Source organism: Pristiophorus japonicus, unplaced genomic scaffold (genome assembly GCF_044704955.1).
Source record: "Pristiophorus japonicus isolate sPriJap1 unplaced genomic scaffold, sPriJap1.hap1 HAP1_SCAFFOLD_163, whole genome shotgun sequence".
Classification (NCBI taxonomy): domain Eukaryota; kingdom Metazoa; phylum Chordata; class Chondrichthyes; family Pristiophoridae; genus Pristiophorus; species Pristiophorus japonicus.
This window is the reverse complement of record NW_027251310.1, coordinates 1,463,061-1,489,595: the sequence shown is the minus strand read 5'-3', so window position 1 is coordinate 1,489,595 and position 26,535 is coordinate 1,463,061. Positions and strand designations below refer to the sequence as shown.

Here is a 26,535-nt window from a genome sequence, read left to right as displayed (position 1 = left end):
CCAGGAGCATTGGAGGAGCAGCACGTGACACCGAGGGCCAATCAGATTTGAAGGCTCCCTTAAAGGAGATCGGTAACCAAAAATATTTAAAGGGGAAGTTTCAACTATTTGAGTAGACGGACTTTAAAGCTAAAGATGCAATTTTCGGGTGCAAGTATGAAAATATATGCAATGAAACCATGAATTGTGATGCTGGTTTAATTAATGTGACTGATGAGATGAATGCAGATGTCAGTAAGGTTAACAACATGGTTATTATGCTTAACAATAATGATAGAGTATGTGAAATGCCTAAAGTAACAATGTCTGTTGAAACCAGGACATCCTAAAGTGATACAAATGCTAGAATGTATAATGCAGGCTCGACTATGTGTGATCAGAGCCAAGGTGCCATGTATACCGGTAGGACACTGCCAAAGGACATTGGGTCCTACAGGGACCATGCTGATGCCAATGGAATCTCCCTGTGAGAGACCCCCAGGTCCAGCAGTCTACCTGACCATGTAGCCTGGACCTTTGGAACGAATGTGATGGCCCTTGCAGGTCACACACACAGGCAGTGGGAGCAGACCCACTACAGGGACAGTGGTCAATGGGCAGCCCAGCCACCACCAATGGCAACCTGCACCAGACCAGCTCTACAACCCCTGGCCACCAGGACCAACACCAGGAGCATGAGGCCAATACCCTCCAGCTTCCCAGGCAAACCCTGGGATGACCTGACCATCATCCCAATTGGTGGACAAGGAGCCCACCAAATCTTGTGGCCCTGCCCACCAGCCCACAACTACCCACATCACAGAGTATACACACCACCCACTGCCGTGGCTACCCACCGGAGGGATCCCACAACAGTGACACCTACTTCATCTGTGTGTGAGGGAGGGGAAACGGTACAAGGCCAGCCTCAAGCACAGGGGTCACACCTAGCACCAACGCAGCCCTCACCACAATCTCCCAGAGCACACCACTGATCACCTCCCCTGGTCATGACAACAAGGATATGAGAAATGCTTAGGGGGGAGTGTTGTTGTGTATGCATGCCTGTTTATTGTGTGATGTCTGGAACACTGTTATGCAACACTGAATGTACACACCTTAACTGCACACCAGAGGGTGCTGCTGCTGCAGACCTAAGGGTTATCTGCACACTGTCGGTAACCCAGTATAAAAAGAAACTCACAGCTCGGTGTCCTCACTCAGCAGCTGCAAATAAAGGACGACAGGTCTACACAGTTTAAGATCACGCATTGCCTTGTGGAGTCATTACTAAAGGTGCCGACATACACTACACAGGCACTGCATGTTGTGCACGCAACAAAACGATGCATTTTCTTTTCATGCCAAGCATTTTGCATTAATGCATTGCAATGCCAACACACTTTATATCTGGCAAGACTGAAGTACAAGCTGTGATGAACAATGTGAAAAGAAACAGCTGCTTGAGAACCCATAGCCTCGACGGCATCTGTGTGAATTGCTCTCCATCGATAATTAGCAGAGTGTAATGAGAGGAAACTGACGGTGTGGATGAGAAAAGGCCGAGCCAAAGTGTAATGTTGGAGAGGATTTTGTTCTTTTTGAGAAATGTTTCAAAGGTTTTGGCATGGTTCAGTTGTAGTCCTTGTTTTCCAACACGACATCCACAGTAAATCAAAATGACCAGCACGACCAGCTGAACCAGCACCAGCATAAGGACAGGGTGTGTCATTGTGTTCATCACACCTGTTGCCGTCGGGCTCCATCCCAACAATGACTCCCACCAGCTCACATGTTCAATCTGGTCCAAAGTTGTGTGAACGTTCTCGATTTCCGCAGTGTGATGGTTAATGTCCACAACGATTGCTTGATTCAAACTCTGCAGCTGTTGAAATTTTGTATTCCATTTCCGTATTTCCTTCTTCCAAATAGCAGCACGCTTGGGGTCAAAGTAGGGTTGTTGTAGATTCAGATTCTCAGGATGCCATTTTAAAGTCCGTTGGTCTGTGATCACCATATCCATTTTTACTTAAAAGTCAATTTTCAATTTTTGATGTTTCCGACTGAATTCCATGCTGTTTACATTCAGAAATATAAACTTGCAATCGGTGTCTTCGACCAAGTCTGTTACCCTCTGCACAGATTTTAACAATTTCCTCTGCTTTGTGGGGGAAGTGTAACAACATAGAGTGAAGGATGACGGAAATGCTGAATAGTCAGTCGAGAGACCCAGTCCTTCCCTCAGTTCACCCTTCGGAACTGCTGTCATTCACTCTCTCGACATTTGCAACAATCCAACTTCTATTTCGCATCCTTAAAGATCATGTTTGTAACTTCCACATTTGAGCTATTCACTGAACATCTCATCAGTTCTGAGACAGCCCATTCCTGCAGAAACTTTAAATGTTTCTGAACAAGCTTCTGCTCGAGAAGGACTGGGTCTCTCGACTGACTATTCAGCATTTCCATCATCCTTTACTCGATGTTGTTACACTTCTCCCACAAAGCAGAGGAAATTGTTAAAGCCTGTGCAGAGGGTAACAGACTTGGTCGAAGACACCGATTGTGAGTTTACATTTCTTAATGTTAACAGCATGGAATTCAGTTGGAAACATCAAAAATTGAAAGTTGACTTTGAAGTAAAAATGGATATGGTGATCACAGACCATTGGATTTTAAAATGACATCCTGAGAATCTGAATCTCCAACAACCCTACTTTGACCCTAAACGTGCTGCTATTTGGAAGAAGGAAATACAGAAATGGAATACAAAATTTCAGCAGCTACAGAGTTTGAATCAAGCAATCGTTGTGGACATTAACCATCACACTGCGGAAATCGAGAAGGTTCACACAACTTTGGACCAGATTGAACATGTGAGCTGGTGGGAGTCATTGTTGGGATGGAGCCCGACGGCAAATGGCGTGATGAACACAATGATACACCCTGTCCTTATGCTGGTGCTGGTTCAGCTGGTCGTGCTGGTCATTTTGATTTCCTGCGGATGTCGTGTTGGAAAGCAAGGACTACAACTGGACAATGCTGTTGAATGAGCTCGAGCCACCATGCAAATGTATGTTACCCAGATAAGACCTGCAGAGAGGCGAGGAGAAGAAGTGGGGGAATGTGAGAGCACAGTCCAGCATTGCTGAACTCTTTGCTTCAGCACGCGGTCTGAAATTTGGATTAAAAAACAGAAAGATTGAAGTTTGGATCGAAAGAGACTGTTAGACAATGTGGTGCCTTAGAAACATAGAAAATAGGTGCAGGAGTAGGCCATTCGGCCCTTCTAGCCTGCACCGCCATTCAAGGAGTTCATGGCTGAACATTCAACTTCAGTACCCCATTCCTGCTTTCTCGCCATACCCCTTGAACCCCTAGTAGTAAGGACCTCATCTAACTCCTTTTTGAATATATTCAGCCATTGAATTGAGTAACTGGTCATTGTCTGGATGTTAAATATTTGATTGTACCTTTGTTCCTATTTGATGACATCTGTAGGTTAAACAAGCAATATTAAGTCTGTATGTTAAACAATTCACAAAGCCGTTAGCTGTGATTGTCTAAATGCAAAGAAATAAGAGTATAAAGATGAGACTCACACACACAGACACCAGAGACACTGGACATTCGGAAAGTGTGTGTCTCAAGCAGCCACGGAAATCGAAGCAAGCTGCCTTTGTGAAGTGTTCTCAGTAACTTTCATACTTGGTTTGTTTAGTATGAATGTTTAAATAAAAGACCCGATCCTGCCTTTACTACAACTGAATGTGTGCGGGTAATTCGACATTAAAAGCAATGAAGTGAAAAGAGCAAGACAGCCGTTTACAACATTTTGTAACAGGTAACTGATGGTTGAGCACACGATTTGATAACTAGAGTTGTAGATCAAGCATCAATGACAAAGGCAACAAAACTGCCCACCAGCACCAGGTGTCTTTCACTTGTTTGTCCCAAATTTTCAGCAGCTGGGACAACAAGGAATCAGGTTCCACCGAGATTTGAACTCAGATCCCAGAGTGCTCAGCATTACACTATGGAACCAACCATGGTAAAATATTTGAAACAATTCTCAAAAACAACAAAATCATCTCCAACAGTACACTTTGTCTCGGCCTTTTCTCATCCACACTATCAGTTTCCTCTCTTTGCTCTCTTCTAATTATCGATGCAGAGCAATTCACACAGATGCCATCGAGGCTATGGTTTTACAAGTAGCTGTTTCTGTTTCACACTGTTCATCACAGCTTGTACTTCAGTCTTGCCAGGTAAAAAGTGCGTTGGCATTGCAATGTATTCATGTAAAATGCTTGGCATGAAAAGAAAATGCAACGTTTTGTAGAGTTAGTGAGTAGGTGACGAGGTTTGGGGTTGATGTGCGTCGCTTTTAATCTTTGAAATTTCACCAAGCAAAAAAACGTGAATTGAACTGTCCCTGTTAGCATTGTGTTCGCGTTTAATCACAGCAAAACCCACAGTCAGGAGCTGAAAAGGAATTAAAACCTAATACCGGCTTCGGGACAATCAGAATACTTCATCACAGACAAGGCACCAGAAGGCTGGAAGGTAGATCACACCGGTTGTGGGAGAGCTGGTTGGCGGTGACATGGAAGTGTCTGCAGTGTGCGGGACCAGACTGCTTCCACACATCCACAATGAATGTCCCTCCCTTTATTCGAGAAAAGTACAACTGAGAGTGGACAAGTTCCATCCCGGTCGGAGCAATCTGTAGCTTTAACTGACTGACACCCTGGTTTGGGATGTCTTGCAGTGTATGTCAGTGTAAGTCTCTGTGGCACAATGGGTTAATGTGTTCGGCTATTAACTGAAAGGTTGGTGGTTCGAGTCCACCCAGGGACGATGCCTTTAACTATTTTTTCCCGAGGATTCGGTGCCACACAGTTCCAGGTTGTCATTGTGCATTTTGGCTGCACGAAAATATACCGCAAACATTACCAGCTGTGCTGTTATCCAGTGAGTTCCCACTCCAATACTTTTATGACCATTCAGTTCAAGTGTAGAGTTTGAGTGTATGCAGAACTGTACAGCGATATCAGAAAATTTAACAAGGCTGAGGGACATTGTGTTTTGTTAATATTGAACCACGAATGTGAATAAATCCATTTTTTCTAATGTTTAATTGAACAAGTTTTCAAAATATTTCCACCCAGTTTCGAACTGTGGACTTTTCACGTGTGAGGTGAATGTGATAACAACTACATTACGGAAACACTACAGCAATGTTAGGAACATAACCAGAGCTTTAACCTACACAGCTGGCCGACACTTCAGGAGCTGGTTTTACGAGAATAGAATGACAGTGCTATAGTTAGGAAGGCTGTGAGTGTGGCAGGAATTGATCTAGTGTTTCCCAGACTTTACACATAGGAACAGGAGAGGGCCATTTAGCAGCGAGTGGTTAGGATCTGGAATGCACTGCTTGAAAGGATGCTGGAGGCAGACTCAATCTTATCTTTCAAACGGGAGCTGGATAACTGTCTGAAGGAAAAGCAATTGCAGGACTACGGGGAAAGGGCGGGGGAGTGGGACTCGCTGAGAGTCGGCACGGGCTCGACGGGCCGAATGGCCTTCCGTGCTGTAACCATTCCATGATTCTATAAGTTAGTGGCACATTTCATAGTGTGGGTGGAAGCAGAACATTGCAAAGGGACATGGATTGAGTCGGCAAAACTAGAGGCATCTGATTCAGGAGATTCGGGGACGCGGAAATTCGGGAATTTAATGACTTTGACAGGAACATTTTTGTTCAGTGCAGTTTCGGTCAGAGAAATGTTTGTGAAAGGAATTTTTTGCACAGAGGAATGCAGCATTTAATCTTCTGCCTTAACACTTCTTTCTGGGTGTCGGGGTCACATTTCTTTTCGATGTCATTCTTCGAGAATTTATATTTCCTTTGGTGTTTCACAATAACCAGACCCTTGCTCGAAAGTCAGTCGCACTGTTTCCCCAGTCTCCTGTTGATGTTACCAGCAATGAACATTTTGAACCAGACCCTGAAAGCACAGTATGTAAAATGGGACATGTTTTAACAGTTAACGTGGGGCTCAAACCCCAAATTAGAGATTAAGATTCTCATGCTCGACCGATTGATCTAGTGGGGCTTCAGTCAAATACACATTTCTGTCACCGATTGCAGCCAGGCGCCTGTTGGCTCCGCCCCAGATGTTTCCACTTGCTGTCGAGGAACTGCCAGGATCTTCTTGAATGGTGGACCAGGCTCGAGGGGCCGAATGGCCTACTCCGGCCCCTAATCCTTACATGTTTATGATCTTATGACCTTTCACAAGAGAACAAAGTCGCCTCTGAGCATGCATGAGGAGAAAGTTCCAGAAAATATTTCCGCCCGGTGAGCTTTCGCGTGTGAGGCGAACGTGTTAACCGCAACACTGCGGAAACATCTCCACTTTCAGCACCCGGTCAGACGGAAATGTTACGCAAACAGGTGTTGAATCCCAGTTTTTAGGAGCTCGTTGTGGTGCCAAATGATTAAAAATAATATGTGTCACAAGTGGGATGAGAAGCCAGGATTCAGAGCAGACTGTAACTTGAACACAGCATCTGAGACCGCTCGGCCATCCTGACGATTCAGTGCGGTGTTGATTTTGAACTTTTGTGTCCTGTCACATGAAATAAATGAGGACAGCAGGCGTATCTCTGCCTGACACCAGGGAAACAGTGAGACACACCTTGGAGCAAGGGTCTGGTTATTGCAACACAGCAAAGAATATATTAATTCTCAAAGAACAGTATCCAAGAATACAGTGACCCTGATGTCATTTGACCACACAACCTTCTGGTCTGGATTCAAACTCACTACCATTGCACCACGAGGCCTACACAACTAGTCTGAGATGTTCATCTATATGAAGGTTTCACAATACAAGTGGCTTTAAAATCCCCGCCCATTTCCACCGGGTGTCAGAAGCAACACTCACCTGCCAGTCACCGTGTGTTTTTTTCTTAAACTTTTGTGATGCTTTCACGGGAAAGCATCATTAATTAACCCCTCACCATCTTTTGCACAATGAAAGAAATGCTAATTGAGGGACAGTTGCAGATACTTCAATCATTTGTCCTGTGCTTTGTGGAGCGGGCAGGGAAGTGGACCTGAGTCCATGATCAGATCGGCCATGATCGTATTAAATGACGGAGCAGGCTCAAGGGGCCGTATGGCCGACTCCTGCTCCTATTTCTTATGCTCTTATATTCTTATGCGTGTTAACCTATTTTACACACTGTATTTTAGGAGTCTGGTTCAAAATCATCATTGCCGATAACACCAGGAATCTGGGGCAACTTTTGTCAAATTCAACTGCACTGGTTATTCCTACATGCACAGAAAATAGAATCAGTAGTGAAGATAAAATCCCACGGTGCTCATTTTCAGATTCAATGCAGTAGGATTTCAAATAAAGTGAAATAATTTTATTGTGAAAAGATTTGGAAGTGTTACTTGTATTTGTGTCTTTAATTAAACTTTGTGGCGTCTGACTCCCGTTCATGCCTCTGCTGAATAAGAAAGGAGAGTTTGACGTTGACCAGACTGCACTGCCCCTGATATTTGTGAGCTCATCCTTTATATTCAGTGGTTTCTCGCCCTTTGATGGGCTGCAGTGTGGCGGATATCACGTTGGCCTCACACGCGAAATGTCCCCGGTGGATCCGTTTTCTCTCACTGAAAGTTATCTATTTATTGAAGTGAAAAAGAGCAATGAAGGAATAAGGGAGCCCTTTTGCCAGGAGAATAAATAGCAAATACAAACAGCAAATGCTGGAAATCTCAGCAGATCAGGCAGCATTTGCCAGGAGACGAAACTCGCTTTTGATTGTTCCTCCATAGCAAGTTTAAACATAATGTTCCAACCTGGAATTGAACCGGGCACTTTTTGCATATAAAACACACATGAAAACCACTACACTACAGAAACTGCTGGTACAACTTGCAAATCAAAGCGGAGATGACCAGTGAGCTCCCTCTGTGCTATTTGGGAATGTGGAGACTCACGTAAAACAACTTCTGTCCTACACTGAAAGTTCTCAATCCTTATACTCCGCTGCCCTTTACAGAAATGTCACGGATCACACAGCCACCGTGTTCACTTCCACATCCTTACAGTGGGGCCACAGAGGCTCCTACCGTCTCCCTGCGATCAGCGAACTCACCCAGTTTACAAAATTAAACACGGAACATGTGCCTGACAAAGGGCAGGAGAAGCCAGATAGTCTGTAAGCTTGGTCTATCACAGAATGTATTGGTATTCATGGTGATTACAGCAATTATTAATCGTCTCACAGACCTCAATTATTTTTATGCGATGAACTGATCGAGAATTTAAACCAGGTTAGTGCCTGCATCTTAACCCCTCGACCATCAGGGAACAGTTATGATAGATTTGGATATATTTATATATATTTATATATGAACCTGAATATCAATGGCTAGCCCCCTAGACCTCATGGTGAACGGTAGTTTTTCTAACTTTGAGCGAGTGAAATTGTTCCACATTGACACCCATTTCATCTTTTGTTCCCTTTTAAACACTAGAAACTGAGACAGGTGGAATAAATAGAGAAATAAAAGCCCAGGGATATAGACAAGAGGAAGAGAGAAAGGGAAAGATACTGTCCCCACCCAGAACTAATGCAGAAACCCCTCTGCTGCACTCGGGGTGGCCACCCACAGCCTGGATACACTAACGGGAGAACACCAGCGGCAGGTCGGGGCCATAAAAGGAACAGCGAGCGGCCCTGGGAGCAGCTTGGAGGTCCCGGGCGACTACTCCAGGGAGCAGCGCGAGCTGGTGCAGGAGGGCGGCAGCAGCGAAGAGTGAAGTCATCAAGGTCCATGTCGGTGATTGGAGCGTGGGCAGATACAGCAGGAGCGGCGAGATCGGGCCAAAGGAACGGCGAGAGACTGTAGAGGGATGTGATCGGGGCCCAGGGGAGGCATGAGTTCAGGGCCAGGAGCCCAGGGGCAGCACGGGCCAGCCCACACTGCGATATGTGTGTGTGCACTGGGTCCGTGCAGCAGAGCTGGTCTCCAGTCGTCTTGGTTAACCCTTGCCACTGGACCAAGACCTCGCTCTGTCAAGCCCGTGTGGTGGCTGGTGTGCAACAGTCACCACACGTTAAAAAAATCCACGCACAGGCATCTTCCACCCTTCGGGATGTAGTTCGGGTCCTTCATTGAAACACCTGTGAACTCATTCTTTTTCGGCGTGGAAGCAAGTCATCCTCGTTTCGAGGGACCGCCGATGATGATGATGATGATGGATACATTAACGTCCCGACAGCTCATTGACTGCAGGAGTGGGACCGTGCGGCGCTTCAGAAGACATGTCGAAAAGGCAAAGTCACTGATTCCGTCTCATGTGTTCCTCCTGTCAAGAACAGCAACACACACTAAAAATGCTTCAATCATGGTTAAATCTTATCTCCACATTTGCTAAGCTCGTTGGTCTCGGGTATGATTGTTGCTTTGGGTAGTTGCTTGAAATTTGCGAGAGATCCTGGTTTCAAATCCCAGACGGGCCTTGAATTTGCATCGAACTTTTGCAAATAAGGACTTGAATTTCTGCAGTGTCTGTCAGGAACTAATGATGCCCCAAAGCGCTTTCCAGCCGTTGAGTTGCCTTTGAAATGTTGTCATGTGAGGAAAGATGTGCCCAAATCACCTCAACTCTTTGCAAACGAGTTCATAGAATCATAGAAGTTTACAGCACAGAAGGAGCCATTTCGGCCCATCGTGTCCGCGCCGGCTAACAAGAGGCTATCCAGCCTAACCTCACTTTCCAGCTCTAGGTCCATAACCCTGCAGGTTATGGCACTTCAGGTGCACATCCAAGCACTTTTTAAATGTGGTGAGGGTTTCTGCCTCTACCACAATTTCAGGCAGTGAGTTCCAGACCACCACAACCCTCTGCGTGAAGAAATTTCCCCTCTAAACTTTCGACCAATTACTTTAACTTTATGCCTCCTTGTTGTTGACCCCTCTGCAAAGGGAAATAGGTCCTTTCTATCCACTATATCTCGGACCCTCATAATTATATACACCTCAATGAGATCTCCCCTCAGGCTCTGTTCCATGGAAAACAAATCCAGCCTATCTAATCTGTCTCATGGCTAAGATTCTCCACTCCCGGCAACATCCTGATAAATCTCCTCTGTACCCTCTTCAGTGCAATCATGTCCTTCCTGTAATATGGCGACCAGAACTGCACGCAGTACTCCAGCTGTGACCTAACCTGCCCCACCGACCCCATCTCTTGTATACTATACCTCCGCTAATAAAGGCAAGCATTCCATATTCCTTCTTAACCACCTTAGCTACCTGGCCTGCTACTTTCAGGGATCTGTGGACATGCACTCGCTGGATTCTGGGGAGGAGCCAGCAGATTGGAAAACTGCAAATGTAATGCCCCTATTTTAAAAAGGAGGCAACAAAAAGCAGGAAACTACTGACCAGTTAGCCTTACATCTGTGGCTGGGAAAATGTTGGAATCCATTATTAAAGAAGCAGTAGCAGGACACAGAAACATAGAAACATAGAAAATAGGTGCAGGAGTAGGCCATTCGGCCCTTCGAGCCACACCACCATTCAATAAGATCATGGCTGATCATTCAGCTCAGTATCCCTTTCCTGCTTTCTCTCCATACCCCTTGATCCCTTTAGCCATAAGGGCCACATCTTACTCCCACTTGAATATATCTAACGAACTGGCATCAACAACTCTCTGCGGCAGAGAATTCCACAGTTTAACAACTTCTGAGTGAAGAAGTTTCTCCTCATCTCAGTCCTAAATGGCCTACCCCTTATCCCTTAGCCTCTGACCCCTGGTTCTGGACTTCCCCAACATCGGGACCTGTCCAGTCCCGTCAGAATTTTATATGTTTCCATGAGATCCCCTCTCATTCTTCTAAACTCCAGTGACCTCTCGATCCCTTGATACCCCGAGACTCCAAAAATCTATTCAGAGACTCAGCATCCACAGGCCTGTGGGGCAGAAAATTCCACAGATTCATAACCCTCTGAGTGAAGAAATCCCTCCTCATCTCTGTCTTAAATGGCCGATCCCTTAACCTGAGATTGTGCCCCCTTATTCTAGACACTCCAGCCCAGGGGAAACAACCTCTCAGCATCGACCCCATCAATTCCCTTCAGAATATTGTGTGTTTCAATGAGATCACCTCTCATTCTTCTGAAATCCGGAGAGTATCGGCCCTTTCTACACAATCTCTCAACTTAAGACAGTCCTCTCATCCCAGGAATCAATCTGGTGAACGTCTGTTGTACCACCTCCCAGGCAAGTGTAACCTTCCTCAGATAAGGAGACCAAAACTGTGCGCAGTACTCCAGGTATGGTCTCACCAGGGCCCTGTACAATTGTAGCAAGACTTCCTTACTCTTGTACTATGGGCTATATATTAGGTACTGTGGTGCAAGTGCCCTGTTTTTTTGCTGATTCGATGGTTGTATAAAAAGTTGTTAAAATTTGACAGTTGCTCGGCAAACATATTTGTATTTCCTTCAGTGTACTCCTTACTATTTAAGGGCTAGATTTTCCCCAAGCAGTTTTGTCGGCGCACTGACCTCAAGCGCACCGACTTTGCGCGCTGGAAACGGCTCGGGGAAAAACTCGCCCCATCCTGGCCGCTGTGTACAGTCCCCGGAGTCCTGGCGTGGTGTCGATCGTGAAGTGGGGGGCGGAGCCAAATGCCTGCGCCGAAAACACTGCCGGCACCTTCGCGCATGGGCAGTAGGGAGAGAAAACTTGGCACTCTGCCATTTTTAAACAGTGTCAAACCCGATGAAAAGCACAGCAGCTTCTCAGCTTCTCCGGTCACTCGGCGGCCTCTCCCCCCGTCCCTCCCCGATAAAACGCACAGCTCCAGCAGCTGCAACTTCTCCGGTCCACAAGCTCACACTTCTCCGGTGTGTCTTCCCTCCCCTATCCCAGGGATATAGGGACCCAGTGTAATGGAGCTAAGTTTGCTGATGATACAAAGATGGGTGGGAAAGTAAATTGTGATGCAGCAAAGTAAATCTCAATTCCGGAAGAACAAGATGGAAAAGTACAGTGACCCCGACGTGATATAAACACGCAGCCTTCTGATCTGGAGTCAGACACACGACCGTTGTACCACGAGGTCTACAGTGCAGAGTGCCCATGTTTGTATACATGAAGGTTCCTGAAACACAATTTCATTTACCCTGCATTGGTGCAATGAAAGGGCTTTAAAATCCGCGGCCACTCCCACTGTGGGTCAGACAGCATCAGAAGCAGTGCCCACCTGTCACTCACCCTCTCACGCACGCTTTCATCACCTGCTGCCCGCGGACTGCAGCAAATCCAGTTCATCATCATCATAGGCAGTCTCTCGAAGCGAGGATAACTTGCTTTCACACCAAAAAAGGATGAGTTCACAGGTGTTTCAATGATGGACCTAATATTCCAGGTCCCGAACTGCATGTTGAAGGGTGGAAGATGCCTGTGCGTGGATTTTTTTAACGTGTGGTGGCCGTTGCACCCCAGCCATCACACGGGCTTGACAGAGCGAGGTCTTGGTCCAGTGGCAAGGGTTATCAAAGACGACTGGAGACCAGCTCTGCTGCACGGACCGAGTGCCCACACATATCGCAGTGTGGGCTGGCCCGTGCTGCCCCTGGGCCCCTGGCCCTGAACTCACACCACCCCTGGGCCCCGATCACATCCCTCCACAGCCTCTCGCTGCTCCTGCTGTACCTGCCCACGCTCCAATCACCGACCTGGACTTTGATGACATCACTCTTCGCTGCCGTCGCCCTCCTGCACCAGCTCGCGCTGTACCTTGCCGTGGTACACCACCACGCTGCTCCCAGGCCACCGCTCACCATTTCTTTTATGGCCCCGACCTGCCGCTGGTGTTCTCACGCAGGTCGGGGCCTCCACGCTGCTCCCAGCAAATCCAGTTACACCCCGTGTCACCGCACAATTCTCAGCTGTGATTGTAAGCTGACTATATTTAAAGCTATCGCAGAGGCTGCAAGCAATATTCCCTGGTAGTCTAGTGGTTAGCATTTGGTGCTCTCACTGCCGTGGTCTGGGTTTGATTCCTGGTCAGATAAAGCATTTTTACAGAGCAAGTTGACAAAAATAATTAAAGTCTGTGAGATACTGAATAATTGTTTCAATCATCATTAATCCACCCACATGTGTTGCACACTGAAGGAAATACAAAAATGTTTTGTGAGCAACTATCGTATTTCAATAACTTTTTATACAACTGGAGAATCAGAGGAAAAACAGGATATTCGGCCCATAGTACCTAATATATAGCCCATAGTACAAGAGTAAGGAAGTCTTGCTACAATTGTACAGGGCCCTGGTGAGACCGCACCTGGAGTACTGCACACAGTTTTGGTCTCCTTTTCTGAGAAAGGATACACTTGCCTTGGAGGTGGTACAACGGAGGTTCACCAGATCGATTCCTGGGATGAGAGGACTGTCTTTTGGTTCGAGATTGTGTAGAATATGCCGATACTCTCTGGAGTTTAGAAGAATGAGAGGTGATCTCATTGAAACGGACAATATTCTGAAGGGGATTGACAGGGTAGATGTTGCGAAGCCTGGCTAGCCCAGTCGGTAGAGCATGAGACTGTTACTTGCAGGGTCGTGGGATAGAGCCCCAACGTTGGGCGATTACTTTTCCTTAAACTTTTATGTTGCTTTCAGAGGAAAACATCATTAATGAACCCATGATCTTTTTTTGCACAATGAAAAAAATGCAAACTGAGGGACAGTTGATAATTTAATCAAATAATGAAAGCAGCGCCTGAGATCGCTTGGCCATCCTGACTGTTCGATGCTGAAGTTGCAAGTTATTACTCTGGAACGTTGCCGATCGGGCGCTTATTCACTGCTGCTGGAAGGCCCAGTGACCGGGATACCCTCTCCCCCGGGGTTTTCCTGAGCCTGTGCTCGGTGCACGGGGAGCTTTGGCCCGGGTCTGAGGTAGCTTGTATCCCAGGGATGGACAATAACCCTCTGAGCTCTGGAACTGGAGAAGAGCGAATAATTAATGAGTTGTTTGCAGGTTTCAAATACAGCTTAGAGCTGCTGGTATAAACCGATCGTGTTGTTTCATAGAATGAAAGAAATGCGAATAGAGACAGTTGAAACATCAATAACTGAATTTCAATAATTCATGAAACTTTAATCCTTGAAGAAGTTTTATCCCTTTTCTGATTTTACACAATCTGTATTTGAGGAGACTGGTTTTCAATGTTCATTGCTCATGCAACAAGGTATTCAAAACAAATTTTCTTCAATTTTATTGCACACAAGTTTTTGTTTGAGAAATAATGTTTCTGCCCAGGCTTGAACCAGGAACTTTTCACTTGTGAGGCAAATGTGATAACCACGACACGACAGAAACTGCTGCTGTGCTCAGTGCCCAGAGAGAAGTGTTCACCAAAAAGTTCCTTTCACAAACATTTCAAACCCACGTCTTTCAGAAGAGACTGCGATCTGAACACAGCATTTTAGACCGCTCGGCCATCCTGACTGTTGGCTGCGACTGTTACAAGTTGTTACTCTGGAAAGTTTCAGACTGGGCACTTGTTCATTGTTGCTGGAAGGCCCAGTGACCGGGATATCCACTCCCCCGGGTTTTCGTGAGCCTGTGCTCAGTGTACGGGGAGCTTTGGCCCGGGTCTGAGGTAGCTTCCATCCCAGGGATCGAAAATAACCCTCTGAGCTCTGGAACTGGGGAAGAAATAATAATTAATGAGTTGTTTGCGGGTTTCAAATGCAGCTTAGACCTGCTGGTATCAACCGAAAGCGTTGTTTAGCAGAATGAATGAAATGCTAACAGGCACAGTCGAAACTTCAACAACTGAACTTTTATAATTCGTGAAACTTTAATTATTGATGAAGTTTTATCCCCTATCTGATTGTACACACTGTGCATTTGAGGAGACTGGTTTTAAATGTTCATTACTCAAGCAACAATTTACCCGGACTGCTTTTGTTCAATCCTATGAAGAATTGTGTACGCTGATCCGGGAGCATCTAAATCCTAAAGAAAGCGATCTGATGGCGAGGTATCGGTTCTACATGTGCCAACGGTCGGAGGGCCAGGAAGTGGCGAGATATGTCGCCGAATTAAGGCGCCTCGCAGGACATTGCAAATTTGACAGATTCCAAAACGAATGCTGAGAGACTTTTTGTGCTTGGCATTTGCCATGAGGTAATCCTTCGCAAACTGTTGACTGTTGAAACTCAGAATCTGAGCAAAGCCATAACGATAGGTCAGACAATTTCCACCAGTTTCTTAAACACAATAACGTAATTTATTTCTAGTGGACTGGATGGAGGAACATAATCCATGTAAAAAATTGTTATCATTTTACTTGAAACTGAATGTTCATAAAAGTATTAGAGTGGGAACTCACTGGATAACAGCACAGCTGGCAATGTTTGCGGAATATATTCGTGCAGCCAAAACGCACAATGACATACTGGAACTGTGCGGCACCGAATCCTCGGCGAAAAACAGTTAAAGGCTTCGCCCCTGGGTGGGCACAAACCACCAATGTTAAGGTTAAAAGCAGAACGCGCTAACCCATTGCGCCACTAACTTAAATATACATTGCAAGACACCCCAAAACAGGGTGTCAGTCAGTTAAAGCTTCAGATTGCTCCGACCGGGATGGAACTTGTCCACTCTCAGTTGTACTTTTCCCAAATAAATGGAGGGACATTCATTGTGGATGTGTGGAAGCAGTCTGGTCCCGCACACTGCAGACACTTCCATGTCACCACCAACCAGCTCTCCCGCAACCGGTGTGATCTACCTTCCAGCCTTCCGGTGCCTTGTCTGTGACAAAGTATTCTGATTGCCCGAAGTCGGTCGTAGGTTTTAATTCCTTTTCAGCTCCTGACTGCAGATATTCCTGTAATTAAACCCGAACAAAATGCTTACAGGGACAGTTGGACTCACCATATCTTCGCTTGGTGAAATTTCAAAGATTGAAAGCGACACACATCAACCCCAAACCTCGTCACCGACTCGCTAACCGCGACACGCTGATCCCGTGAGATGGAAGCCCAGTTGCTGTTTCAAGCTTGAATGCTGGAACAAGCAGAACTCATTCAAACAAAGTCCAAGTCCCTGAGGCACCTGATTATTTGCACCGAACTCCGTCGCAAAGAGTTGAGGTTCGTGTGGGGTGATTTGGGCACATCTTTCCCCACGCTGCAACACTTCAAACATAACTCAACGGCTGTAAAGCGCTTTGGGGTGACATGAGTTCCTGAAAGGCACTGCAGAAATGCAAGTCCTTCTTTTAACTGTTTTTCCCCGAGTATTCAGTGCCGCACAGTCCCAGGTTGTCATTGTGCGTTTTGGCTGCACGAAACTATTCCGCAAATGTTGCCAGCTGTGCTATTATCCAGTTGGTTCCCACTCCAATAATTTTATGAGCATTCAGTTCAAGTAAAACGATAACAATTTTTTACATGAATCATGTTCCTCCATCCAGCCCACTGGAAATAAATGAAGTTATTGGGTTTAAAGAAACTGGTGGAAATTGATTCTATTGATACATATATAGAACTGGAACTCTGGTCTCAAGTACTCCTCCTATCAAGAATAGACACATACACAATCAATGGTTTTACAACTGAGTCATAAACACTTATAATTTTAAACCATTCTCATACAGCGTGTAAATGAGATAGGGATAAAACTTCATCACATGTGAAGAGAAAATGAATGATTGAGGATACCACTGTTCCTCAGTCATTATATTATTATTTATTTCATTCTGAAGAAGGTTATCGGCTAATTAACGGTGATTAAAAGAATTCTTACTTTTGCACGTTGGCTGCAAGTCGTCAATTTTATAAGGTTTTGAATTTAAAAATGGTGTTACAAAAGTTATCGCCGAGACCTGGAATCAAAGCTGTTTTTCGGTGGCATAAGAAGTGGTTTTACCCAATCATTAAAAGGTGATTTCAAAGAATCACGTGGCGTTAAATTCACATCACGGTTACCATTTGTTTCGGTGTGAAACAAGTGAATTGAAAAGGACAATAATGTTAAATACAGAGTAAAGCGACCACGACACAGTCACATCAAAGTCTCCCAGGGCAGGTACAGTACGCGTTAGACACAGAGTAAAGCTTCCTCTACATTGTCCCATCAAACGTCGGCGAGAGGTGCATGGAGAGGCGTCGGGAATTCGTTGGTGAGGCCTATAAAAGGCACAGCTGGGAGTCCGGGGCCCAGCGTCGGCGGCAGTCGGGAGCAGCGTCGAGGAGGTCCGTTGGTGAGGCCTATAAAAGGCACAGCAGGGAGTCCGGGGCCCAGCGTCGGCGGCAGTCGGGAGCAGCGTCGAGGAGGTCCGATGGTGAGGCCTATAAAAGGCGTGACTTGTGAAGCTACAGTGAGAGGGCAAAAAAGAAGAAGAAAGAAACAGAAAGATGACGTCACAGCCAAGGGGGAAAGTGATTGGCTGGTGATTGGTGAGTCGTTTTTCTTTTTTCTCTTCCATAACATTGAGTAAACTTTATCATTGTTGTTGCCTATCTAAGGGTTAAGTCATCGCAGGAGAGCTCGGTCACGTGTTATGTTCCTCCTGTACCATGTGGGAACTCAGGGACGATTACAGTGTCCCTGACGACTACGTGTGCGGAAAGTGCATCTGCCTCCAGCTCCTGACGGACCGCGTTGCGGAGTTGGAGCTGAGGGAGGATTCACTCTGGAGCATCCACGATGCTGAGAATGACGTGAGTAGCACGTGTAGCGAGTTCGTCATACCGTAGGTGAAGGGTCCACAGTCAGATAGGGAATGGAAACCAGCAGGAAGAGCAGTGCAAGCATGGTCATGCCCCTGCAAAACAGATACACTGCTTTGAGGACTGTTGAGGGGGATGACTCATCAGGGGAGGGTAGCAGCAGCCAAGTTCTTGGCACCGTGGCTGGCACTGTTGCACAGGAGGGCAGGAAAAAGAGTGGGAGAGCGATAGTGATAGAGGATTCAATTTTAAGGGGAAGAGATAGGCGTTTCTGCGGCCGCAACCGAGACTCCAGGATGGTATGTTGCCTCCCTGGTGCAAGGGTCAAGGATGTCTTGGAGCGGGTGCAGGACATTCTAAAAAGGGAGGGAGAACAGCCAGTTGTCGTGGTGCACATTGGTACCAACGACATAGGTAAAAAAGGGATGAGGTCCTATGAAACGAATTTAAGGAGCTAGGAGCTAAATTAAAAAGTTGGACCTCAAAAGTAGTAATCTCGGGATTGCTACCAGTGCCACGTGCTAGTCAGAGTATGAATCGCAGGATAGCGCAGATAAATTCGTGGCTTGAGCAGTGGTGCAGCAGGGAGGGATTCAAATTCCTGGGGCATTGGAACCGGTTCTGGGGGAGGTGGGACCAGTACAAACCGGACGGTCTGCATCTGGCAGGACAGGAAACAATGTCCTAAGGGGAGTGTTTGCTAGTGCTGTTGGGGAGGAGTTAAACTAATATGGCAGGGGGATGGGAACCAATGCAGGAAGACAGAGGGAGACAAAAAGGAGACAAAAGCAAAAGACAGCAAGGAGATGAGGAAAAGTGGAGGGCAGAGAAATCCAAGGCAAAGAACAAAAAGGGCCACTGTACAGCAAAATTCTAAAAGGACAAAGGGTGTTAAAAAAACAAGCCTGAAGGCTTTGTGTCTTAATGCAAGGAGTATCCGTAATAAGGTGGATGAATTGACTGTGCAAATAGATGTTAACACATATGATGTGATTGGGATTACGGAAACGTGGCTCCAGGATGATCAGTGCTGGGAACTCAACATGCAGGGGTATTCAACATTCAGGAAGGATATAATAAAAGGAAAAGGAGGTGTGGTAGCATTGCTGTTTAATGAGGAGATTAATGAAATAGTTGGGAAAGACATTAGCTTGGATGATGTGGAATCCATATGGGTAGAGCTGCAGAACACCAAAGGGCAAAAAACGTTCGTAGGAGTTGTGTACAGACATCCAAACAGTAGTAGTGATGTTGGGGAGGGCATCAAACAGGAAATTAGGGGTGCATGCAATAAGGGTGCAGCAGTTATAATGGGTGACTTTAATATGCACATAGATTGGGCTAACCAAACTGGAAGCAATACGGTGGAGGGGGATTTCCTGGATTGCATAAGGGATGGTTTTCTCGACCAATATTTCGAGGAACCAATGACTGGGGAGGCCATCTTCGACTGGGTGTTGTGTAATGAGAGAGGATTAATTAGCAATCTCGTTGTGCGAGGCCCCTTGGGGAAGAGTGACCTTAATATTGTGGAATTCTGCATTAGGATGGAGAATGAAACAGTTAATTCAGAGACCATGGTCCAGAACTTAAAGAAGGGTAACTTTGAAGGTATGAGGCGTGAATTGCCTAGGATAGATTGGCGAATGATACATTAGGGGTTGACTGTGGATGGGCAATGGCAGACATTTAGAGACCGCATGGATGAACTACAACAATTGTACATTCCTGTCTGGGGTAAAAATAAAAAAGGGAAGGTGGCTCAACCATGGCTATCAAGGGAAATCAGGGATAGTATTAAAGCCAAGGAAGTGGCATACAAATTGGCCAGAAATAGCAGCGAACCCGGAGACTGGGAGAAATTTAGAACTCAGCAGAGGAGGATTAAGGGTTTGATTAGGGCAGGGACAATGGAGTACGAGAAGAAGCTTGTAGGGAACATTAAGACGGATTGCAAAAGTTTCTATAGATATATAAAGAGAAAAAGATTAGTAAAGACAAACGTAGGTCCCCTGCAGTCAGAATCAGGGGAAGTCATGACGGGGAACAAAGAAATGGTGCACCAATTAAACAAGTACTTTGGTTCGGTATTCACTAAGGAGGACACTAACAACCTTCCGGATATAAAAGGGGTCAGAGGGTCTAGTAAGGAGGAGGAACTGAGGGAAATCCTTATTAGTCAGGAAATTGTGTTGGGGAAATTGACGGGATTGAAGGCCGATAAATCCCCAGGGCCTGATGGATTGCATCCCAGAGTACTTAAGGAGGTGGCCTTGGAAATAGCGGATGCATTGACAGTCATTTTCCAACATTCCATTGACTCTGGATCAGTTCCGATCGAGTGGAGGGTAGCCATTGTAACCCCACTTTTTAAAAAAGGAGGGAGAGAGAAAACAGAGAATTATAGACCAGTCAGCCTGACATCGGTAGTGGGTAAGATGATGGAATCAATTATTAAGGATGTCATAGCAGCCCACTTGGAAAGAGGTGACATGATAGGTCCAAGTCAGCATGGATTTGTGAAAGGGAAATCATGCTTGACAAATCTTCTGGAATTTTTTAAGGATGTTTCCAGCAGAGTGGACAAGGGAGAACCAGTTGATGTGGTATATTTGGACTTTCAGAAGGCTTTCGACAAGGTCCCACACAACAGTTTAATGTGCAAAGTTGAAGCACATGGGATTGGGGGTAGTGTGCTGACATGGATTGAGAACTGGTTGTCAGACAGGAAGCAAAGAGTATGAATAAATGGGTACTTTTCAAAATGGCAGGCGGTGACTAGTGGGGTACCGCAAGGTTCTGTGCTGGGGACCCAGCTGTTTACACTGTACATTAATGATTTAGACGAGGGGATAAAATGTAGTATCTCCAAATTTGCAGGTGACACTAAGTTGGGTGGCAGTGTGAGCTGCAAGGAGGATGCTATGAGGCTGCAGAGCGACTTGGATAGGTTAGGTGAGTGGGCAAATGCATGGCAGATGTAGTATAATGTGGATAAATGCGAGGTTATCCACTTTGGTGGTAAAAACAGAGAGACAGACTATTATCTGAATGGTGACAGATTAGGAAAAGGGGAGGTGCAACGAGACCTGAGTGTCATGGTACATCAGTCATTGAAGGTTGGCATGCAGTTACAGCAGGCGGTTAAGAAAGCAAATGGCATGTTGGCCTTCATAGCGAGGGGATTTGAGTACAGGGGCAGGGAGGTGTTGCTACAGTTGTACAGGGTCTTGGTGAGGCCACACCTGGAGTATTGTGTACAGTTTTCTTCTCCTAACCTGAGGAAGGACATTCTTGCTATTGAGGGAGTGCAGCGAAGGTTCACCAGACTGATTCCCGGGATGGCGGGACTGACCTGTCATGAAAGACTGGATCAACTGGGCTTGTATTCACTGGAGTTCAGAAGAATGAAAGGGGACCTCATAGAAACGTTTAAAATTCTGACGGGTTTAGACAGGTTGGATGCAGGAAGAATGTTCCCAATGTTGGGAAAGTCCAGAACCAGGGGTCACAGTCTAAGGATAAGGGATAAGCCATTTAGGACTGAGATGAGGAGAAACTTCTTCACCCAGAGAGTGGTGAACCTGTGGAATTCTCTACCACAGAAAGTAGTTGAGGCCAATTCACTAAATATATTGAAAAAGGAGTTAGATGAAATCCTTACTACGAAGGGGATCAAGGGGTATGGCGAGAAAGCAGGAATGAGGTACTGAAGTTGCATGTTCAGCCATGAACTCATTGAATGGCGGTGCAGGCTAGAAAGGCCGTATGGCCTACTCCTGCACCTATTTGCTATGTTTCTAAGTTTCTAAAATCTCCCAGGACAGGTACAGCATGTGTTAGATACAGAGTAATATTCCCTCTGCACTGACCCATCAACACTTCCAGGGCTTGTACAGAACGAGTTAGATACTTAGTAAAGCTTCCTCAACACTGTCCCATGAAACTCTCCAGGGTCAGGTACAGTCCGCGTTAGATACAGAGTAATGCTCCCTCTGTACTGACCCATCAACACTTCCAGGGCTGGTACAGAACGAGTTAGATACAGAGTAAAGCTCCCTCAACACTGTCACATGAAACTCTCCAAGGTCAGGTACAGTCCGCGTTAGATACAGAGTAATGCTCCCTCTGTACTGACCCATCAACACTTCCAGGGCTGGTACAGAACGAGTTAGATACAGAGTAAAGCTCCCTCAACACTGTCCCATGAAACTCTCCAAGAGCAGGTACAGCATGCATTAAATACAGAGTAAAGATTCTTCTAAACTGTCCCATCAAACGCTCCTAGGGCAGATGCACCACGGGGTTAGATCCAGAGGAAAGCTCCCTCTACATTGCCCCATCAAACTCTCAGGGCATGTCCAGCACAAATTAGTTACAACATAAATCTCCTGCTACACAGTCCCATCAAACTCTTCCAGTTTGCAATAACTCAGTAGGCTTACTACCGTGAACTCAATCAGGTGCATCCTGACCGTACTTTTCTAGCTCTCGAACAAAGGATTAAACATGGAGGCTTCCTTTAGATACAAGAGTTGCATGTGTGTGCCTGTGGCCCAATGACCTTCGACGGTCGGTCCCCCTGGTGGCAGCTAAACCCGGGCATATATACATTACAGTGCAGCACGTGTTTAAATCTCCCTCTACACTGTCCCATCAAACCCTCCCAGGGCAGGCACAGCACAGGATAGATACAGAGCAAAGCTCCCACTATCCTGTCCCATCAAACCCGTCAGGGCAGGTACAGTACGGATTAGATAAAGATTAAAGCCCCCTCTACATTGTCTCATCAAAGACTCAGAGGGCAGGTACAGACTAAAGCTTCCTCTACACTGTCACATCAAACCCTCCCAGGGCAGGTACAGTATGTGTTATATACAGATTAAAGCTCCCCCTATATTGTCCCATCAAAGACTCACAGAGCAGGTACAGCCCATCGAAAATATACAGTAAAGCTTCCTCTCACCTGTCCCATCAATCTCTCCCAGGGCAAGTACAGTATGGGTTAGATATAGAATAAATCTCCCTCTACACTGTACCATCAAATCTTCCCAAGACAGATCCAGCACGGGGTAAGGTACAGAGTAAAGCTCCCTCTACACTGTCCCATCAATCTCTCCCATGGCAGATCCAGCACGGGGTTAGATACAGAGTATAGCTCCCTCTACACTGTCTCATCAATCTCTCCCAGGGCAGATCCAGCACGGGGTTAGATACAGAGTAAAGCTCCCTCTACACTGTCCCATCAATCTCTCCCAGGGCTGGTCCAGCACGGGTTATGTTAGCACAAATGTTTTCCTGGAAGAATCACTCGACACTCAGGGTCGGTTCCAACGCCAAAATGCCTTTATTGCACCGGCGGGGAGAGAGCATCTGGTCCAACTCCAGGCATTCCACTCCACCGAACAAAGAAAGTCATCGATATTTACATGTTTTACAACAGTTCATTACAATTACTTAGCCCATGTCGGCTGGACACAATCCAATCATAACGACTATAAATTACAAATCGATTCCACTGGGCCAATGGAATTGGCCCCCAGGCACCAGGAAACTGTGTGATCACCTCATGTTTTAGCTGGGGCTTATTCATGGCCTCGTGATATTCTCCAGATCCCATAATCTCTACTGTCCTTGGGTTCTGTCTGCACCTAACCACCTTATCCTTACACAGTCACAGGAATTTCTTTGTTCAGTATTCTGCTAGGACATCTTTCTGTGGTTTGTTGATTAAGGACGTTCTGCTGAGCTCGCTCTTTCCAGTGTTCCTGTACATGGAACTGCAGTGTATCAGCTACCCAAAAATCTAGTCAAGCTAACTGTTAGCTGAATTCCCCTAGTGCTTTGCAGAATCCCTGGCAGCCATTTTATATCTGGTTACCATTTTACACATACATATATGCATACATATATTCAGCAGGTGCCTTTGCCTTTGCCCGACAACAATCCCCCCTTTCGGTAATGGACTAATCCTAGTTTCCTTTAACCGACCAAATAATTTGTTACTCGACTTATATTTTTATGTACCACCCGGTACTTCCTGTCACAACGTGCTGGCCAGTCACGTGGTGTCAGAAGTCCCAGTTGCTTAGATCAAATTGATATAGTTCAGATTCCCCTGTCCCTCTGCTGAACAAGTCACTTTATTTACTTGAGCCCTTGTTCTGAAACTCCTTTGTCGTGCATAATGCCTGCAGGATCGACAGGCCATGACTCTCCATGTTAGTGCTAAGACTAGCCGTATCTCTACCAGTATGTGTGATATTATTCCAATCCAGAGGTGGATGTTTACGTTCATGCCCCAGTCCCAGACCCTCCTCCACCAACTCTGGTTTTGTAACTATTGGTCAGTATCCTTCTCCAGTATTTCAATCTTTGTCTGTAGTTGGTGGTAGAGTCTGACACACTGGCCTACTCTGAGTCTTAGTCCCCTTAATACTGCAACTAAATGTGGGATAGGGGCCTGCTCTGGCTCGTCATAATCCTGCAGGTGATCGTGGAGCTGATCGATGGCGTTAATGATTTTGGGCCTCGGCGTCTAACCTGGATAATGTGGGCTTGTCCTATTGTGAGGTTGTCGGACTGTGAAGCAAAAGTTTGGGTTGCGAGATCTGGCATTGTAAGCCATTGTACCGATATGAATGTGCCGTGGTAGAGACACAATATTTCCCTTTGCCCCCGTAACCTGTTCTGGCAAAATGTGTGGGGGCAGGTGCTATTTCCAATACACATCCATCAGTTGGATTAAATCCACATTCGACTAGTTCTCCCTGTCCCACCGGGTGAGGGCACACCGTAATGTCACCCGTCTGCTTGCATCCCGTCAGGGAGATCCCATAGAGTGTGTTGTCTCTGCGGACAGCAGGGGCTGCGGTCAGATAGTAATGGAGGGAGGTGTTTTCCCGTATGATCCCGATATTCTACAGTTGATAAAGAGGAAACGGTCCTGAGTCTTGTGTGACTATAGGTATCATCAGGGCTATTCCCACTCCGGCAGCTTTGCCCATTCGGCAGTTTGGGATCACTGGGCATAATCTGGTTAGTCCCTTCAGAGTGCAATTATCCAGTGTCCCCTTCAGTTTGGCCAACTGAGCCAGATGTGGGCTGTCTATCCAGTCTGGCAACTCACCCCTTTGGATATGTTCGAGGTTGTGCCGTATCTGTCCCACCATCCATAGGCCATAAGCGTGACAGAGTTGTCCCTGTCTAAGTTTTGCGGTATCTTCTCTCTCTCTGTCGATAAGGTGATTGATTGTTTTTGCCTGAGCTTCCAGGACCGAGAGGCCATCCAATTGGATTTCGGCACCCTCTCTTCCGAGTTCGGCTTGATCTTCCTGGTTCCGCTCTGCCCGTTCTAATAATCCCTTCATCACCCCTTTAAGCTGCTCCAACCTTTCAGTTAGCCTTTGTATGTCCAGTGAGTTTACTATGGAGGTTCCGGCATTAAAACCGGTCGCAACATCATTAACTATTTCCCTCTTAGTCCCATGAACTGGCTCCTGTCCTCGGAATCTACTGGCACCCATGGCATCGGCAGCCTGCTGCATTACAACTTTACTGAATACATTATACATATTTCTTGCCTGCTCTGTACAATATTCCGGCATCTGTATACCTGAGATATTGATCAGGACAGGCACAATTTCATACTTGACATTATCATACAATAGCTCACCCTCGTTGGACAGCACGATCCCATTTTCCGGTCCCCTTGTAATTGTTGGACATGACAATTCCATGGGCAGTGTGGTGGTTCTTATGGGGCGCGGTGTCGGAGGGTGTGAGAAGCATACATACAATGATATTGCGGCAGCCTCGACCTCCTCATAGTATCCCCACAGCCCCACCCGCTTTTTGTGGGTGACTAACGGTTGTGGCTGGGCAGGAGGCGCGCAAATTATTCCAAAGGTACATTCATCGGGCCCCCCCGGCCTCCCTTCGTCTAATGCAACTGCTTCTTGTACCCGTGGAGCATCGCACACACACTCTATTCTTATCCGGATTCATTTGCAGCCACGCGTTAAAATAAGTTCTGTCCTTGCTCCAGTCCTTGGCTGCTGGAATGCATATTCCGTCAGTCAAAGCAAACAAAACCCCATAGTTGATACAGTTGTGTCTTTCTTGCGTGTGCTGTATCTCTCGTAGTCGGTCTGTATTATCCAGTGCTTGTGTGGGCCTCAAGTTTCCCAGTATCATGAGTCCCCAGAGTCGAAGTCACCACTACAGTCCCATCTCGGTGATGGTTTTATCTGCAAATTTTAAACAGATAGCCTGGTCGTCACCAGGTGTTAGGTTCTGGTCTACTTGTGTCGCGGTCACTCTGTGGAATCGGAGGTAAGGGTTAGGTTATCCATATTCTTTAAAGTCGTACCACCTCGATCACTTCATGTCCCTGTCTGGGCTGCAGTCGGTTTTGTATTTGGGCCTGCTATGCTCGAGCCTGCACGATGGTCCATCTAAATATTATCCAAACTCTAATCAACACCAATGCCACCACTATTCCTCCAAACATCGCAGTGTGCTTTACTGTTAGGTTGGGTTTGTGGACTACACCTACCCACCGTGGGATACATTGGCTCGATTGCCATAGGTGATGGTGCTTTGGCTGCACACTGCACTATCCGTCTGGTCCTGTTTTTTAAAATCTCTTCCAGCTTATTTATCTTAGCTTTTAACTCTTGACCAGCTAGTTCTGTTTTATTTTTATTCTGACTATCCCACCATTTCCACAGTCTGCCAGGTGAGGCTTCTTTAT

At 46.2% G+C, this 26,535-nt stretch overlaps 1 non-coding gene across 1 annotated transcript; it reads left to right on the top strand.

Moving 5' to 3' along the window:
• The first annotated feature begins 4,765 nt into the window (after positions 1-4,765).
• trnan-auu (transfer RNA asparagine (anticodon AUU)) lies at positions 4,766-4,839 on the top strand. Its single transcript has one exon. It is a non-coding gene; the product is annotated as a tRNA-Asn (tRNA).
• Positions 4,840-26,535: the final 21,696 nt, after the last annotated feature.